Below are 10,341 nucleotides of genomic sequence, written 5' to 3'. Positions count from 1 at the left end.
AAGTCAAATTAGAAAAGTATGGAGGCCACATCAGGGAGAAAAGAGTGATAAGGAAAGGAAGAGGCAGAGGGAAGAGCAGGTGAGGCATGTTTTGATCCATGCTTGAAGGTTTAGGATCAACACTAATGATTAGTTTAATATGGATTCAAATTAGCTAAACGAGGTAAACTGTAGGATTGGTATTCAAATGGCCTTTCAGTGGTACAATCCAGGAAATCCTTCATTTATTAAAAGTCAGAAAAATCAGAGAGTTTTAGATTCTTGTATTAAGTTAACCTCGTCCGTTACTATGGTGGGATCATGTGCTGAAACTTCTTTGATTGAACTATCTGCCCTTCAACTCATAATAGGTTCATGCAATCACCTCTATAATACTCCTTAACTTAAAAATATCAGTCTCTTGGCATTCTCCATAAAGGACCAGGGGCGTATTGATTCTTGTGATTGGATTGCAGGATTATGAGTTGCGGGGTGGAAATGCAGTGATCAGAACTCTTTGCAGTGTGTAACATTTAGCTCATGCCGGCACCAACAGACAGTTGAAAAGGCAAGGCAAGTTGAATAAAAGTATACCCTAGGAGGACGCAGATGTGAGACAATAATAGACTGCAATCTTTCCCAATAAAAGAAACAATGAGTGTCAGTTAGCTGGCCTATACTGGTTTATCTAAAAGCTGGGGGCTATGTCACACTGTGCCATTACTCCACTACACTGGGTATGAGCATCACATAGTGTATAAAAACTGCTTGGAGCCATGTCTACCGAACAATTGACCCAAACATGAATTTTATGTGTGTCACTGAGGATCAGGCTTTTTACTTCATGAATCTACCAGTCTTTTAAAATATAGTTTGTTTATGTTTTTTGGTTTCTTGTTTAATTTCAGATAAATAGAAAACTAATTTTAACCTTTATACTAAACATTCAGTTTTTGCAGTTAGACTCATTGTAGGAGAGTTGATTGGTTTGCAGGGTTAATACAGATATATAATCTGATTAGTACAGCTGTAAAACCACATATTTGTAGGCTGCTTTTCCACTGCTGTGTATTTGTGTGTCAGAGGGTGTTTAATCTGGATGTATGCTTATAAGATTTTATTTTTGTGTGTGCCCATCTCTCATATTTGCGGCGCTCTGCATGTGGTCTGTAATCTGGTTTGCTGAAAACGCGTCACAGCTAAACACATGGTCAGCTTTCTTTTGCGGTCTAATCATTAGCCTAAGGCCTAATCCTTGTTTATAATTCTGATGATGGGCCCTGCCAGTGGGGGCCTGCTAATAAGTAACATAAATCACTGCATGAAGCAGCAGTGGCTCGATTTAGGACTGGTGGTGTCAGCCATATTCCCCCCGTCTGCAGGCACAAGAATCTCCATAGCGCTTGATTACCAATATGGGTGGATGAAAAGGCCAGTTCCAAAGCCACAGTCAGACACACACATGCAGAATGAGTGGTAATCTAAAGCTGTTCATGTTTTGAATACTGAGCATGGCAAAATATCAAATGTGTGCAGCTGAGAGATGGGAAAGATTCTTATCCTATTAGTTGGAAAACATGTGAACTAATTAAAAAGCAAACAGAATCATCTGAAACAAAATTAAATACTTTTTCTTGATTTTTATGTGCCCGGTTCACTGGAATATCAATAGGTAATCTTGGGTCACCCTGAAGTGTGTTCAGGCTCTTGTTCTGTCTGTAATCACAAACAGAAAAGAAGAAACATTTTAAAGAATAACAGTCCTTTTCCAATGTGGAATTATCACCGCTCTCTCACAGGAAAGGGATGCTGTTGGATTAGATCTCATACCAAAGATTAAAAAGGACATCTGCTTTAACTTGGCTTTGTAACAGGAGTTTACAACCAAATTATTTGACATATGTTTCTACTTCATTCCAATGTCAAAGAAAAAAGTATCAAAAAAATTTGAATTTAGTGTTGATGTCAGATGTGTTTCACCTGCTTCTTTGTGTTTTCCTTTGCAGAACACGTTGCCTAAAGTGGGTGTTTAGCAACACATTTGCCTGTCGTTCAGAAAGTAGTCTGAGCAGGAACAGGATACAGTTACAGAACCAGAATCTAAAATCCTGATTCAAAATATTCTGAATCATAGATACTGGGGATTATGTCAAGACCCTAATTTCAGAGTACTGATCCTATGTGAAAAATAACTGGTTTAATTAAGCATCTCTGTTCACCAAACAAACAAAATGGGCCTTATTCTTACTATGTTGATCACATTGCCATCTGAGGTAGATTTACCTTTTTTTTCTTCAAATTAATCCTGCAGATGTTCTGTATTCATTAAAAGGCATATATCTTTCAAGTAATAACAGTGCGCTTAAGAGTCAAGCCAATTTAATGATCTCTTAAAATTTTTAAAGGTTAATTAACTTCCATGCTTTCCATCCATCTATCCCTCCATCTTCTTGTCATTGTAAGGTTGCAGTCGCTGGTTTCTCCAGCAATTGTCAGGCAAAAAGCTGGGTACACCATGGACAGGTCATCAGTCCATACCCGTTTTATGCTTTCCTTCTTTAAAAAGATGTTTTATGCACTGTTAAATAGTATTGTTTTAAACTAATCTTGGTTTAAGGGTACTAGAATGAAATTTCAATGCAAATCTATCAGTTCAATTATTTAAAGCATATAACTACATAATGTCATTAATATTGTGAGCAAGTTGATTACGGGTACTGATATGAACAGGATTTTGTGAAAATTGTCATTTTCAAAATAGCACTGACCCACATACAGACAACAGAAAACAAACTGAAAGTGTAACGGTGTTTATTTACAGTACGTGAACACAGGGACATGAATGGGTAAATTCACCAACTGAAAGAGAGGGGAAGAGAACTGGTGAAACAGGGAACGGTGTTAACGAAACGATATTTGTAACCAAGAAAGGGTCTTACCAAGTAAATGCCGTCAGGTCGCTAGGGGTAGAGGGAGTCAGAACCTGGGTGTGCAAAGCTAGGTTGTCCAGATGCTTCAGTACGAGCGGGGGAGTGAATACTGGTGAGTTCATGAGAGAGTTCAATGTTCAGGTACTTGCGTTGGAGGGTGGACAGGGTACGCCTCTGCCTTGGTTCAGGAGTCGGGAATTTCCAGGAAGCTGCCAGCATAATCCAAAACACGAAATCCAGAACGTAATCCACAAAACGTAGGTAAACTTGAGCGTCCAGGAAGTCACTGGAACCAAAGACGAAGCTCAACGAAGATAAACGGGGTTCAGGTTTCAGCCTGGAAAAAAAAAAAAAAAATCAAACACAATGTCATCAAAGAGTCATGGACCGAAGCTTGGTTAGAGGCTAGGTTTGTTACCACTGAAGGCAAACACTCTGGCATCGAAGTGCTGGCAGCCTCCTGCTTAAATACTCCTCAAGGCAATCAGCAGATCAGTCGCACCTGTCACCCCGTGCACCTGAGAAACTCTGGAACCATCTGAAAGCTAAAAACAAAGTGAACACAAACACACACACACACACACACACACAAACCCAGAACCCTGACCAAAACAAATTTAAAACATCCAAAGATTATCAGAGGTGCATGTTAATTAAGTAACAGTGAAATAAATTAGAGTGTAATCAGACAGCTACAATACTGGTTGTCCATGAAAACTGAAGTTACTGTAGAAACAAAGAACTCATGTTGTGGTAACTGTTAGTGGTAATTTAGCACAAAATTTGGTGTTGTGTTTTTTTGATAATGGACACATAAACAAAGTACCTAAATTAACTTTCAGACAAAATACACAACTACAGCAACATTTTAAATTAAAAAGAATTTGGTGAAAATAACTGCAAGCCAAGTGTAACTGAGAACGCATACAGAATAGAGGACGAGGCAAAGAACATCCTGTAACAAGTGTGTTCTTGAACACCTACAGCTAACTCCACAGATGGGAATTATCAATAAGTGCATGGTGTTCCATAATATTTCATAACTGGCAAAAAAAACTGTGCATAATCAGGCTGTCTCCTTTTTAGTTTCACTGGAGAGTGAGTTTAAGGATTAAATCCACAAATAATAACCTAATTCATGCTAGAGAAAAAGATAACCACCCAATTAGTAGAACATTAAAGCAGGTCATTATTACGGCTGCTAAATGTTTCAGAAATATATGCTGATTGGCTCCCAGTATGATGGTTAGCTATTTACAGTGTAATGCTAACTGACATATAGATGTCTCCAGAGCAGTGGTTACGCAGGCAGAGGAGGATTAACTGGCTGTCACAACTCTTGCTTTCATGCAAGCATCCCACTCTCTTTCATTAACTGAATAAACCATCCCTTCACTCACAGTTGGGGAGAAAAAATGAGAGGCTCTGTTGTGGAGGTCAGTGGGACATGTCAGTAAAGAGGCAAAAAGTTGTTTTCTAGGGCAACACAGGAATATTTGAGTTGAACATTTTCATAAGGGTGGGATTAGGTTAATCCTAAACACGAAGTGAAGATCTGACAAGTGCTTTATGTGACTCAACAGGAATTAGGGTGGTAAATGTTTTAAACTGTCATAGTGGTTCCCTGGAAAAAACTAACAGATGAAACCAATAGTATTGCATTTTACATTGCATTAATAAAATCCCTCATAAACCTACTTGGAAAAGGAAACACATATTTTTATTGAACCAATTAGCGACTATAGCACCATTTTTCATGGGTTAAATCACCCAAGAGATAAGGCAAAAAGCAGAACTGTAAATAAGATATTTTGACAAACATCTGAAACTGAGCTGTGTATATAAAAGTCTGGTCTCAAGAAATGGCATATTACTTACATTTTTCAAGTGAGGTGGGGGAGGGATTGAGCATTAACTGCCTGCTTAAGATCATACCACAGTAACACAGCCTGATTTAAGTCTGGACTTTGACTAGGCCACTTCAAAACCCATACTTAATTTATTTTTTTTCAGCCATCCAGAGGTGGATCTGCCAATGTGCTTTGGATCATTGTCCTGCTGCATGAAGCATGTGCCTTTGAGCTTAACGTTACCTTCAAGGTGATTTTATGATTGCCGAACATTCTACTACTTCAGTCGAGATACTGAAACAGCAGAGCAGCCCCAGACCATCACACTATCACCATGATGTTTTCCATAAAGCTGTGTTAGTTTTATACCAAATGTAATGGGATATGCATTTCCCAAAAAGATACAATTTTGTTCCACAAGCTTTTCCCCAAAAGCTTGAGGATTAGTAAGATGCTTTTTGAGCAATGTGAGATGGAACCTTTGGTCCTCCCATGGATGCTGGTATTTCCAGACTCTTTCTGACACCTTAACTGACGAAAATGTAGTCTTCAGGGCTTTAGATGTTGCTCTAAGTTGTTTTGTGACCACCTAGATGTTCACCAATGTTCCATGTGTTCTCCATTTGTGGATAATTGCTCTTTCTTTGACTGAAGTCTCAGAGGCATAGACTTTGTAACCACTTTAGAAACTCGTAGAAGACAATGATTTTATTTTCATTACTGCTTTTTAATTTCTTTATATCAGATCATGATTTGCTGCTTTTTAAGATATTTTGCCCTTCTTCGTGTTGTCAGACAGCTTCTATTTAAGTATTCATGCCTGGGACTGACTAGTGAAATTAACTAAAAATGTGGTTAATGGCAGTTTCGTATTCACATAGGGGCAGGATAGTTTGGATAAATATTTTCCCTATATAAATCAAATCTTCATTTGAAAGCTGCACTTTCAGGTTATCTTTAGCTTTTGATATTAAAGTTAGTCTAATTATCAGGTACATTTAAGTGTGACAACAACAAAAAATACAAATACAAAAGAAAATAGGCCAATTACTTATTCATGACACTGTATATTATGTTTTATCATGTTCCACCTTTTAATAATGCTTATAAATAAAGGTGGTTGGCTAAGGCTTGATTGTTGGTAAATAGGTTTGTTACGTATTTCTGTACAGTTTCAATGACTCATGTGCAGAGAAACTGAATAATTAAAATAAAAGCAACACATCCAAACAACAGATGAGTGCTAAATAAACTTATTAAAAAATCCACTTTAATCCATACAAAATGAAAAGGTAGAACCTGTAACTCACAATCTGTTTTGTTTGATTACTGACCAGTGGCTATTTTCTCTTAATTTTTGGCTCAGTGGACATGTTGGTACACATAACCTTACAGGGGAAATATTCTTCGAAGCAGCAACATGAAGGAAAATTACCTACAATTATCACAGAGTTTGCAGCACACAGTATGGTGTTAATTAAGAGGTGACACAACTGTGATAGAAGTGATCAAAACAAACATGATAAAAACAAAGACAACAGAAAGAATTAATAATTTGTCAGTTTTTCAATAAATACCATCCCTCCATCCATTTTCTATTGCTGGTTATCCTCACAGGGTCGCTGGGGAATCCTGCCTATCTCCAGTGGTCAATAGGTGAGAGGTGGGGTACACTCTGGCACTCTGGACAGGTCACCATCACCGGGCATCACTCAGACAAACAACCAAGCACACTTACACTCACTCTTTAGGGCAATTTTGAGATACCAACTGACCAAATATTTTTGGACTATGAGAGGAAGCCATTAGACTCAGACAGAACCCATGAATAGACTGGGAGAACATGCAAATGCCTCTCTGCATGGAGGCCAGGGCCCTGGCTAAGATTCAAACCAAGGACTTTCCTGCTGAACAGCAACAGTGTTGACAACTGCACCAGTTCAGCAATGTCTGCAGCCCCCAGTAAATACTGAATATAAGCCCATCGCAGATATTTTTTTTACTGTGTTCTAAGTGCAGATCAGTGGAAGTAACTTTCTTGTTATGACTACATTAAGATGTAAAACATAAAAATTAGACAGCCTTAAGTCTGTTTTGCAATAATTCTCCTCTAAGCCTCGTCTTTGAATGAAATGCATTCAATGACCTTGCATAACTAATGTCAATCATTGTAGAGGAAAGTCACTTTAACTTTCTTCCTCAGCATCTACAGGCTCTAACGTTATCAGTTTAACTTATTTTTAATGTTAGTGTTCCCTGATTTGTTTGGGTTAGAACATGCTTTTTTTCACCAACGCTGCACACATTTCTAGGACTGAGAAGACCCTGTTCCGAGCCATTGTTTGGGAATTTTTAATCTACTTCTGAGTAATTAAAAAATTCTTCTGTTAAACCTTTTAAGGATTGTGTCTTAACAAATGACAAATCTGACAAACCTCATCATACAAAAGAGTAGTACAATAGCAACAACGGTTTATGATGCAAATCATTGCGATTTCAATTAACCCAAAAGCTAATTATGCACAACTTTATTAATGCAGATCTCATTTTTTAATCAGTGTATATTCCATGTTGATGTTTTCAGTCTGCTTGTAAACTTTGTGTTATACTCATATTTGTTAGAGCAATGAACTCCCAGTGTACACTGGATCCTGTCACAAACAGGATCACATATATCCACAAACAGGTTACATATAAAAAATTATGAAGTCTTTCAAGATACTGCTCTCCGTTTATTCTACAAGTCCCCAGAACATACAATGCATGTACACATCCCTGTACTGGTATGACATCACCACCAAAACTATGGAAATCTGTTCTCACTAATCACTATCATAAAAAACAAAATGGGTCATGGATGTCACAAAAGATCGGATTTCTCCTTTCCTTAACTGATATATAAAATGTCTAGATTGTGTTTAAAATATTTTTGAGCGGTTTGAAAAGCAAATACAAAGACTGTAAATTGTTCCAACAGAACGCAGCAGCATGACTGTGTTTGTGGCAAGCAAGCTGTCACGATGTGTAGGCGTTTGGGGATTGATGACTTTGTTCTTTAGGATTTACCTTCTTTAAATATTTTCCTTATGCTTATTATTGGTAGGTGTTTTCAATATTAGTTTATAATTTTTTGTTTTAGTTTTCTTAATCCATCTAGAGTTAATTTCCGGTTGGATTTCTGTTACTTCCCAGGACTTCTCTGTGCTTCTGACCATTTGTGTTGATTAGTCTCCCCCCTTCAGTTGCTCTGCCTTCTCCCTGCCACAGCTCTTCCATATTTCATCTGATTAGCTCTTCGGGTTTATTGGTCATTGGTCCACCCTGTCTCTGTATGTAAACTCTCTGGTTTCATTGTTCCCTGCTTGATTTTCCTGTCAGCTTCCTGTTTGCCTGGTTAATGCCAGAGTTCTGCCCTTCTTCCAAGTCTTGTTCTCATCGTACCATTCAGTAAGTCTTCATCATTAAATCTTTTTTTTTTTTTTATTATACCTAATTACCTAATTAATTTTCCTTGTCCCAGCACTAACTCAGGTTTGAATATGGATCTAACAACATAGATTAGTTGATTTATTATGATATTAAAAACAAGACAGCAATATTGTCTTAATGCAACATTTATTTATTTTTCTCCTGGCACTGATATTACAGTCTTTTCTTGTTTCTCCCAACCAGTGCTGCATACATATATATTAGGAAGCCAAGCATAAACATGCAATAGTTTACTGAAACCAAACACCCTTTTACTATTATTAAGCGAAATCAGCAGGGTGCAGTGATGCAGAAGGGTTTGTATTTTATTCTGATTTTACGTTAAGTTTATTAATTTCTTATCCAGATGAATCAGTTAAAGACTATTCAACTGTAACACAATCTACAGCATCACTTATTGATTGAGAAATGCCATTCCACTGCGTTGTGCCCACAGCCATGGATAAAAACATGGACTCTGAATTGTACACAAAGATGCTGGTATGGAACTCTGCACCTCTAAATGCACGCATTAACATGCGTGCATTTAGAGGTGCTGAAAGAAGGAGACACAGCTGGAATCCCCATGATGTCATGCAGGCACTGAAACATAAACACTTTGCTCGCTGAACTTCTTTCTCTTCCACGACTCCCACGACAGGTTAGGGAACATGCATGAATGTCCGACTTCCTGGCAAGCTGGACAAATTCTCCAGACTTGGAGCCGGAGTGACTAGGATCTGACGTTTGAATACCTGCCAAACGAATGCAATTACAAAGTTTAGTATAATTTGAATAATCCAGCATTCATAGGAAAGGGGTAATTACGACAAGCATGCCTTGAGCTTTACTTTCTGAGGTTCTACCGACCAGTGTGCCAGAGAGTTCCCATTAGAGACCCTGTCTCTAATCACGTCCAGTGAAGTGGTTTGTGCACGCTGATGCAGCCCGACCCCTGCCCGACCCCTGACTTTATTTAATGGGTGGTTTTAAACACAGATTGTCCATAATGTGCCGTCAGTGCTCATGTGGATATTAATCGTTGTATTAATGGTATTTCAATGTACCTTTAAAGAAGTGGTGATCAAACTATAAGCTGCCCTTTGTTAGCAACAACCGCTAACAGTTCATGCTAGCACCAGTAATACCAAATATTTACATCTGACTCGTCGGCATCTTATGAGAGTCAATAGACATTCCTCGTCGCCATTTTAGCAGTCCATTACCCCATATACAGGGGTTGGACAATGAAACTGAAACACCTGTCATTTTAGTGTGGGAGGTTTCATGGCTAAATTGGACCAGCCTGGTAGCCAGTCTTCATTGATTGCACATTGCACCAGTAAGAGCAGAGTGTGAAGGTTCAATTAGCAGGGTAAGAGCACAGTTTTGCTCAAAATATTGAAATGTACACAACATTATGGGTGACATACCAGAGTTCAAAAGAGGACAAAAAGTTGGTGCACGTCTTGCTGGCGCATCTGTGACCAAGACAGCAAGTCTTTGTGATGTATCAAGAGCCACGGTATCCAGGGTAATGTCAGCATACCACCAAGAAGGACGAACCACATCCAACAGGATTAACTGTGGACGCAAGAGGAAGCTGTCTGAAAGGGATGTTCGGGTGCTAACCCGGATTGTATCCAAAAAACATAAAACCACGGCTGCCCAAATTACGGCAGAATTAAATGTGCACCTCAACTCTCCTATTTCCACCAGAACTGTCCGTCGGGAGCTCCACAGGGTCAATATACACGGCCGGGCTGCTATAGCCAAACCTTTGGTCACTCATGCCAATGCCAAATGTCGGTTTCAATGGTGCAAGGAGCGCAAATCTTGGGTTGTGGACAATGTGAAACATGTATTGTTCTCTGATAAGTCCACCTTTACTGTTTTCCCCACATCCGGGAGAGTTACGGTGTGGAGAATCCCCAAAGAAGCATACCACCCAGACTGTTGCATGCCCAGAGTGAAGCATGGGGGTGGATCAGTGATGGTTTGGGCTGCCATATCATGGCATTCCCTTGGCCCAATACTTGTGCTAGATGGGCGCGTCACTGCCAAGGACTAGCAAACCATTCTTGAGGACCATGTGCATCCAATGGTTCAAACAT

General features: G+C 38.9%; 1 long non-coding RNA gene across 1 annotated transcript; it reads right to left on the bottom strand.

Moving 5' to 3' along the window:
• Positions 1 to 2,773: 2,773 nt before the first annotated feature.
• Positions 2,774 to 3,321, bottom strand: LOC124866478. The gene is made up of 2 exons (XR_007037833.1): positions 2,919 to 3,321; positions 2,774 to 2,838 (listed from the first exon to the last, which is right to left on the bottom strand). It is a non-coding gene; the product is annotated as an uncharacterized LOC124866478 (long non-coding RNA).
• Positions 3,322 to 10,341: the final 7,020 nt, after the last annotated feature.

The sequence above is a fragment of the Girardinichthys multiradiatus genome, chromosome 4 (genome assembly GCF_021462225.1).
Source record: "Girardinichthys multiradiatus isolate DD_20200921_A chromosome 4, DD_fGirMul_XY1, whole genome shotgun sequence".
NCBI lineage: Eukaryota > Metazoa > Chordata > Actinopteri > Cyprinodontiformes > Goodeidae > Girardinichthys > Girardinichthys multiradiatus.
This window is presented reverse-complemented; position numbering and strand designations above follow the sequence as displayed.